This window comes from Xenopus laevis, chromosome 2L (genome assembly GCF_017654675.1).
Source record: "Xenopus laevis strain J_2021 chromosome 2L, Xenopus_laevis_v10.1, whole genome shotgun sequence".
In the NCBI taxonomy this organism is placed as follows: Eukaryota; Metazoa; Chordata; class Amphibia; order Anura; family Pipidae; genus Xenopus; species Xenopus laevis.
Window position 1 is genome coordinate 89,803,629 of NC_054373.1, and position 9,322 is coordinate 89,812,950.

A 9,322-nucleotide genomic window follows, 5' to 3' on the forward strand; every position below is an offset into this window, starting at 1 on the left:
ATATATATATATATATATATATGCATAGAATGGACCAGCACACCGTTTTCTTCAATCAAACGTGTTTATTCAATACACACTGTGCATCCAACGTTTCGGCCCGCATCCGGGCCTTTATCATCCTTGATAAAGGCCCGGATGCGGGCCGAAACGTTGGATGCACAGTGTGTATTGAATAAACACGTTTGATTGAAGAAAACGGTGTGCTGGTCCATTCTATGCATATATAAACACTTTGACCGAGCACCCGGCTTGGAGAAAAAAGAGGACAGAGTGCAGGTGTTTGTACTATAATATATATATATATATATATATATATATATATATATATATATATATATATATATATATATATATATATATACTCAATAGTCTACAGCCTTACGCACTTCATGCCCAGATGGCACTGCCATAAGCAGTAAAAGACTCCAGGTGGATATATTTAAATATTATAAAATATTTAAATCTGTTAAGCCCCATCCCCTCAATCAAAGATTAGCCAATCACTGTTCAATATATCAGTGCTGACTCATCTCATACAATTAAATCTATATATACTGCAGGGTTGTTTCTAAGTTAAAGTGACACAATAATAATTCTCACTAATATACAAATGTAACAATATATTTTGCTGTTTTATACCTTAGTGGGTATATATAGTACAAATCTAAAAATATATAAAATTGACATAAATAAGTAAATAAATACAAATATAGAGAGAGCAAGATAACAGCATGAGTAACTCCAATAATCCCTAGTTAGAGATATAAAGCCAGGGGCGCTGCGACATTGAGGTGAGTTGAGAAAACTCGCCTCAGGTGCCAGCACAAAGCAAGTTACTAGAGGCAGCAAATAGCCACTCCTGGTACCTTTAAAACCATGTTTTAAACTGAAATTCAGCTTTTCTAGTATAATTGCGATCTCAATACTAGCGATGCAGTCCCCCCCAGACCCCCACGTAGGAAAGGTAAGCTCCTTCCTCAGAAACACCCCTGTATATGCACTAATTCAAATATCAGGTAATATCAAATGTATAAATCAAACCTAAGGGTATGCTTTTGTGTAGGTAAAAAATTGTCTTTGAAATACGTTTAAGGGATAATGTGCCAGCTTGTGTATACCATAGAGCACTGCGCTATCATTTTTTTGGTGAAACTGTATTGTGTAGACTGAAAAATGCAAAGGAAATGTGGCACCTCCCAGTTTAGGTTATTTTAGGTATGACTGATATATTTTAAGATTGATAGGGCAAATATCCCCACATACTGTAAGTATACTTTATAAAGGTCACTATGGCTCTAGAACCATATTCAATGTATTTTATAAAAATATCTGTGTTATTTGTATTATGTGGGGAAAACAAATAACTTTATAGGGTCCGGATGCCACATTAATGTGCGTAACCACAATTTTGTAAATTTCTAATAATCTATCATGTGCCTAAAGTGTAATGTGAGGGTTTTAGGGAAATGCGTAGTTTCCAAAGGGAATGCTTCCGAATGCATACCTTGTGTTTGTTAAACAGTTTTCTGTAGAGGGTGTGTATTTGTCTTAATTGTGCTATCTTTCATGACTCTGAATAAACCTTGAATAACCTCAAATTGTCCAAATCAAAATATATTAAAATTATTTCAAAAATTGTGATAAAGTGATTAATTTCCTATAGTGAGTTTATTATTCTAAGTGAAACCTTGTAAAATACTGTATTCCTGAGCTTTCACTTTCACTTACAAAATCCTGTTACCGATCCGGATTTACCGATTATACCTTTACATTTTTGGGTGCGACGTTCCTGCACGGACTTTCCTGACTTTTCCCTCCCCTGGTTCGCATCCTAAGCTGAGAGACACTGCTGCCAAGAAGCTGGAGAGATTTGCTCGCCAGTCGCCACCTCTGGGGAAAAAAACAAGGTATGTCCTCTCCCGCAGACATTACCCTTGAGCCTAGGGAGGGCCCTTCCACGCCTGGCACCCCAACTCAGCCTGCCTCTCCTGCAGACCCCACTCTAGGAGAGGTGCTGCAAATTATAACCAGCAATCACTCCACGTTAATATCAAAAGTGGATGAAATTCACACTGACTTTGCCATATTAAAGCATGACCTGCAAAAAGTGAGGGAAAGAACCAGTGAAGTTTGGCGATCACATTTTCTCTCCAGCCTTTGCAGTGGAAAGGGCCCACAGAATACCAGGCCGCCCTCCTCCACCGAGCACACTGCCCCGACCACTAATAGCAAGATTGCTTAATTATAAAGACCGAGATGCAGCCTTAAATGCAGCACGTCTGGCAGGTGAAATACTACACGACAACAATAGGATTTCTCTGTACCCTGACTATTCTACAACTGTCAGAAAACAAAGATCCCAATTTGCTGAGGCAAAACGACTGTTGCGGCAGAGACAGATCACGTATGCTATGCTTTTCCCATCGAGACTTAGGATATCAGACAGGGTGAAAACCCATTTTTTCAACACTCCAGAGGATACGATCGCCTGGATGGAAGGAAGACCCAGATCGCCTCCACCTCAGAATCAGCATCAACCAGAAGCATGAGTACTTGCTAAGCAGCTAACTCGAGACACGGAACAGTACCAGTAAATCCTATCCTGTCAACATCGGTGAAACTACTATTTTTTTTTTTTTTTTTTGGGCCTCTCATGGACATTGAGCCTACACTTCGTAACAAAACTTTGAGCACAAGCGCCGTCCACTCTCGGACAGGCTGAGTAGATACTAACCTCCTTTTTTTCCATACAGGTTGTGGTTATGGGTGTAAACTCACACAAAATTGCAGTTATATTGGGGATTGTGTGGGTAGGGTGGGTGTGTGAAGGGATGTTGGGGAACCATTATGTTCTTAGTTTGGAATTTTTCTTGACATGGCAGCGATATGTTAATGTAATGTGTGGGGAGGTTATACGGTACACTATCAATATGTTTAAAACATGTCTAGGGTTAAGGTAATGTCATGGAATGTCCGGGGGATGGGATCTGCTATCAAGCGTAAGCTGGTTTTTGATTTTGTTAGATAAGAAAACCCCCAAATTATAATACTTTTAGAAACGCACCTCGTTGGAACAAAAACCCTAAGTCTTAAAAAACCATGGCTAAGTAACTCATATCACTCTACATACTCCACATATTCGAGAGGTGTACCCATACTTATTTCCAGATCCTGTCCTTTTACTGTTAATTCAGTAATGACTGATCACTTTGGTAGATTTGTGATTCTGCACGGGCTATTATACGGCCGCCTATATACTATAGCGGGGGTATATGTCCCTCCCCCCTTTGATATCGCACTCCTGCAGGAGATCATGCGTAAGATTCTTACACTACCATTGGCACCAGTACTAATAATGGGGGACTTCAATGTTGCGCCAAACCCGGAGATTGACAGATTGACAACCTTAAAGGCCCGTAAACCCAATTTTGCCAAATGGGTCTCTACCTATGGCCTCAGTGACATTTGGCGTGCCAGAAATCCGGTAGCCAAACAATTCACCTGTTATTCCCCTGGGTATCAATGTTTATCCAGAATTGACCTTGCGATGGGAACATCAGATATGACCTAATTAGTCACATCCGCTGAGATCCTTACAAGAGGCATATCTGATCATTCTCCTCTTGTTGTCAATATTGTGGGGTCCTTTGACCCAAGCAATAGAGTATGGCGCTTAAGCCCCTACTGGATGAATCACACTGCTTTGAAAGAACCCATCCGAGACAGTATTACCTCCTATCTTACGGTCAACCAGGATTCTGCGTCTACTGATGTGGTCTGGGGTGCCCTAAAGGCTTATATTAGGGGAGAGTACATTAGAAACATTAAAGCAATTAATGCAACAGTTGGTGCTGAGATAAACACACTCAAACAAGAAGTACAGGTGTTAGAGTCTGAATATGTAGCGAATCCCATGGATTAGGCAAGGCAGTCTTGGTTAAATGCACAGTTAGCTCTAAATCTTGCCCAGGCTGAACTGACAAAAAAACACATCCTTTATCAACAAGCCAATATATTTGAGCATGGGGATAAGAATGGCAAACTATTATCTTACCTATATAAGAATGAACAAGTTTCAGCTACCATACCTGCTGTAAAAGTATCTCCAACAGAATACACCTCAGACCCAAACAAGATTAATGATGCTTTCTGTGCCTTTTATAGGGACATATATTGCTCAAAACTCCAAAAGGGGACCCTGGAAATAGATGCATACCTAAGAAACACAGAGATCCCGGTATTAGAGAACCAATACTACCAGTCTCTAGCTGAAGGTATAACGATAGATGAGGTAAAGGAAGCTATTACATCTTTCCCAGCGAGTAAAACCCCAGGGCTGGATGGGATACCCATGGATTGGTATAAACTACTGTATATAAAGATCAATTGGCCCCCCTTCTTACTAAAATTTATAATGCTGTTCTTTCGGGCTCTCCCCTTCCACAATCCATGCAAACAACTCTAATAGTTTTAATTTTGAAGCTAGGCAAGGCTGCACATGACTGCGCAGCATACAGGCCCATATCTCTGATAAACTCAGATGCAAAAATTCTAGCCAAGATACTAGCTTCCCGTCTATTAACGGATGCTAATATTAGACGCCTATACACCAATCTGGCCATTACTCATGACAACTCGGGTGAAAGGGTGATTGCATCACTTGATAACGAGAAACCCTTCGATTCGGTGGAGTGGCCATATCTGTGATCATGATGAGAATAGTGGGCATCCCAGCAGCTTACACTCGATGGGTTCAAGCTCTATATAATAACCCCGTAGCTAGAGTCAAAACAAACTTTACAATTTCACAACCTTTTTCCATTCTGAGAGGTACCCGTCAGGGTTGTCCTCTCTCCCCTTTGCTTTTCTCCCTAGCCATGGAACCTATGGCCTGTCGAATTAGAAATAATCCAAGGGTGGTTGGACTTCAACTGGGTCGAGTTACTGAAACAGTGTCTGTATGTGGACGACGCGTTATTATATTTAGCTAACCCCGGAAGGGCGCTTGGCGCTGCACTAGACATTATTAACGGTCACACAGACTACTCTGGCCTGCAAATAAACTGGGCAAAATCCCTCCTTTTTGCCATTGACCCAAAACACCAAGACGTACCCGCTTTCCCTCATGGTCTATCTTGGGCAGACTCTTTTAAATATCTAGGGATCTGGATCCACAGGGATTTAAAAAATTTGTAGACCTTAACCTGTCCCCGATTCTGCACTACATAGAGTCCAAAGTTGAAACATGGTCATCCTTACCGTTATCCTTATACGGCAGAATCTGCATCTTCAAGATGATTATCCTCCCAAAGTTAACTTATATATTCAGACAATATCCCCTAAAGATCAATAAGGAAGTGTTCCGAATCTTACAAAGCCTCGAAATCTCAATGCTGTGGAACAAATCGCAACCCAGGATCGCCCTTGCTACTCTCCAACTTCCTGTTAAGGGTGGGGGTTTGGCAGCACCAAACTTATTCCTGTATTATCTGGCTGCTCAACTGGTCAATGCTTGGCGTTGGGCCTCCCCCTCCCTGCAAGATGCCACCACACAGTTGGAGGCGCAAGTAATAGGCTCATTTGAGGGACTTAAGAACCTCCTGTATAGGGGTATAACTCCCCACATATCATCCCTCTCATGAAGGCTACAGTGGGGGCTTGGCAAGTGGCTCTTAATTTTTCACCCTCTATCCCTACACACTGTTCTAAATTTACCCCCCCTCTGGTGTAACCCTAAGCTGAGACACCTTGCAATGGTTCCAGACCCTCAGCTATGGGCGAGATTTGGCATTAAGTATGTCACGGATATTCTTATTGATGGCAAATTACCCCCCTTCCAAACACTGAAAGATAAATTTGCTTTGCCTAATAGGATGCTATTTCGCTTTTTTCAAGTGAGACATGCCATAAATTCGCAATTTCCGGGTGGGCAGGTGGATACCACTCCCAGGAGACTGGAGACCTATATCCACAACCCTGAACTCTGAAAACCTTTATCATTATTCTATAATCATTTAATGTCAATAGGTAACTCTAATCTTAAAAAAACCCAATTGAAATGGCAAATAGATATACCCTCGCTAGATGATGAAAAATGGAATGATGCTCTGGAGTCCTACTCAGATGGGATGATATGTAGTAGGGACAAACTAACTCAACTTAAATACCTACACAGAACTTATCTCACCCCACAAAGGTTGCATAGAATGAATCCCACTTTAGCACAGGCCTGCCCCAGATGTTCTGAAACGGTGGCCAACTATTACCATATGGTATGGACCTGTCCTGTGATACACCTTTTTTGGCAGCAAGTGCTGCAGAACATTCAAGGGAAAACGGATTGGTTAATCCCTGTGGATCCTCTAATAATCTTATTAAATAGGGTAGAGGAAGTATCTGTTAGAAGTGCAGAATGTACTCTCCTTTCTATTTTACTAATGCTTGCAAAAAAAGCTATAGCCCTCAAGTGGAAGGATTCCTCTGGCCCAACTGTCCCTTTTTGGTTGGACCTCATCAGGAAAGCAACGCCTATGTATAAACTGACATACATGAGAAGGAACTGTCCGGAAAAATTTCATAAAATATGGGGGATCTGGCTGGACGAGAGGAGGACGAGAAGAGGACAGATGAATACGGTCCTAAACTGGTGTAGTTGTATTGCCAGCCTAGACGTAGTTTGGTGGCTCCTATAACCTAATACCCCAGTACACAAGTAGTATATTACACATGTATATCCCCCATATGTCTGTTCTTTTTGTATACCCTTACTGAAATATTTCACAGTCTAACATACTGTTCATAAGTTGGACCACACGACATTCGCAGTTATATGGTCATAGCTTCGCTGCTTGAAATAACTAAGATACAATTGTAGAAACAATATTTAAACATGTCAATTTTTATTGTTATGTTTAACTGCAGTTGATCCTGCTTATTGATTGTAAATTCAGTAATGTATTTTAATTAACACTGTACATTCAAGCCTCTGTTATACTTTTCAATAAAGCAGAATTTGTTAAAAAAAAAAAGGTGTTGTTCAGCTTTGAGTTAACTTTTAGTATGATGTAGAGAGTGAAATTCTGATACAATTTGCATTCGGTTTTCATTTTTTATTATTTGTGGTTTTGGAGTTATTTAGCTTTTTATTCAGCAGCTCTCCAGTTTGCAATTTCTGCAATCTGGTTGCTAGGGTCCAAATTACCCTACCAACCACATATTGATTTGAAATAAGAGACTGGAGTATGAATATGAGAGGGCCTGAATAGAAAGATGAGCAATAAAAGGTAGCAATAACACTACATTTGAAGCCTTACAGAGCAACTGGGAGGAGACAGAAGGATAATTTAAAAACTATAAAAAATAAATAATGAAGTCCAACTGAAAAGTTGCTTCAAATTGGCTACTCTATAATATACTTAAAGTCAACTTAAAGATGAACCACTCTTTTAATTTACTTATCATGATACAAGTCCCACTTTCCCCACACCAATTTGCCCCAAGTCCTTTTCATCATTGCTATATATTAAAGTATAAGTACTGCTCCCGCTGACTCTTCATTAACCAATGTTCTACTGTGCCTCACCTTGTTTAATGCATCACTTGCGCTCCAACTTATCCATAAATCATCATTGATATATTCATTATAAGTATATGAGAAAAATCTTTACCATGGCTGCCCTATAACCCTGCTCAGCCTACAGACATAATCCTCCACAGATTGTTCACCTTCCAAACAGATCTCAGTTCAATTGTTTTCAGATTGTTACAGAATTTTTTCAATTACTTTCCATTATTTATTTTTTTACAGTTTTTTCAAATTTTAAAGTTGAATGATCCTGTCTCTGTTGTTTCAGTCTGGCAGCTCAGTAATTCAGGGGCAGTCTCTAAACTGTTATAAATTTGCAACATTTAGTTGATCCATTTCTCAGCAACATCTCTGGAGTATTAGCAACTATTGTATCAAATCTAACAACTGCCTGTAATGAAACCCAGAGCTTCTGCTCAGCAGGGACAAAGATAAGAAACTATCACCTAATATATCAACTAAGGGGCAGATTTATCAAGGGTCGAATTTCAAAGTGGAAAAGACTTCAAAATTCGACCATCGAAAAGAATCCTCCGACATTCGAAGTCGGAGGATTTTATTCATCGTACGATCGTACTCCGATCGTACTTCCAACCGTACGTTTCGAGCGATTTTATCGTACGATCAGAAGATTTTCCTTCGAATATAAAAAACTTAGAAAATTGCTCTGGAAGGTCCCCATAGGCTAACATAGCACTTCAGCAGGTTTAAGTTAGCGAAGTATTGAAGTCTACGTTTTTTTTAAAGAGACAGTACTTTGATTATCGAATGGTCGAATAGTTGAATGGTCGAAGTATAAAAAAATTACTTTGAAATTCGAACTTTTTGTACTTGAAAATTCACTCGAACCTTACTAAATCTGCCCCTAAATGTATCAATTTAGAACAGTACAGGGCTGGACACCCCCCCCTCCCAGAGCTGCTTTAGAAGGTGAAAAGTGACACTTGAATATTAGAAAAACAGTCACACATAGAAAATAGAAAGTAATTGAAAAAGTCATTATTTCAATTGAACTATCTGAAAACAACTAGGTGTTTGAAGGTGCAACTTAACATTAACTTTTGGTATCATATAGATAAATGTAATATAAGCATATTTTCAATTGGTCTACCTTTTGTATAAGCCTTCTTACTCTGCCTCCTGTGCCCAGGTCCTGACTAGGGTTGCCACCTGGCTGGTATTTTACTGGCCTGGCCAAAATGATGGCTGATCTCAATGTTACTAATAGGGAAAAAAGATAAATATATAGGAAGGCCGGTATTTTTTTTCAGAAAGGTGGCAACCCTAATCCAGACTGAGAGTCAAAACAGGCCCTGGTATTTCAAGTACACAGATGCCCAAAACAGCCCCCACAGAATCAATAAATAGTGGCTGTCTGTGGCATTTTACAGCATCCCCTTTAGCATTCACTAGAATATACTCCCAGTCTGTGTGTGCCTATGGCAGATAAGTACCCAACGAAAGACCCATTGGGCTACACATATAAAGAGCTTATATTATTGAGCTCTGGACATGGCTACTTACAGTTTAATCATGCTCGACAACCTTAAATCAAATTCCATAACCAGAAATATACTTACCAAAAAAATCATAAACAAATAGTATATTTAAAATATGAAGTAAAAAAAAATCATATCAGCATAATTACTTAGTGAAAAGTATATTTTAAAATGATTGTTATTCCATGAAAGACACAGGGTTCATATCAGTTTATAAAACTCATTGCAGAGTCAG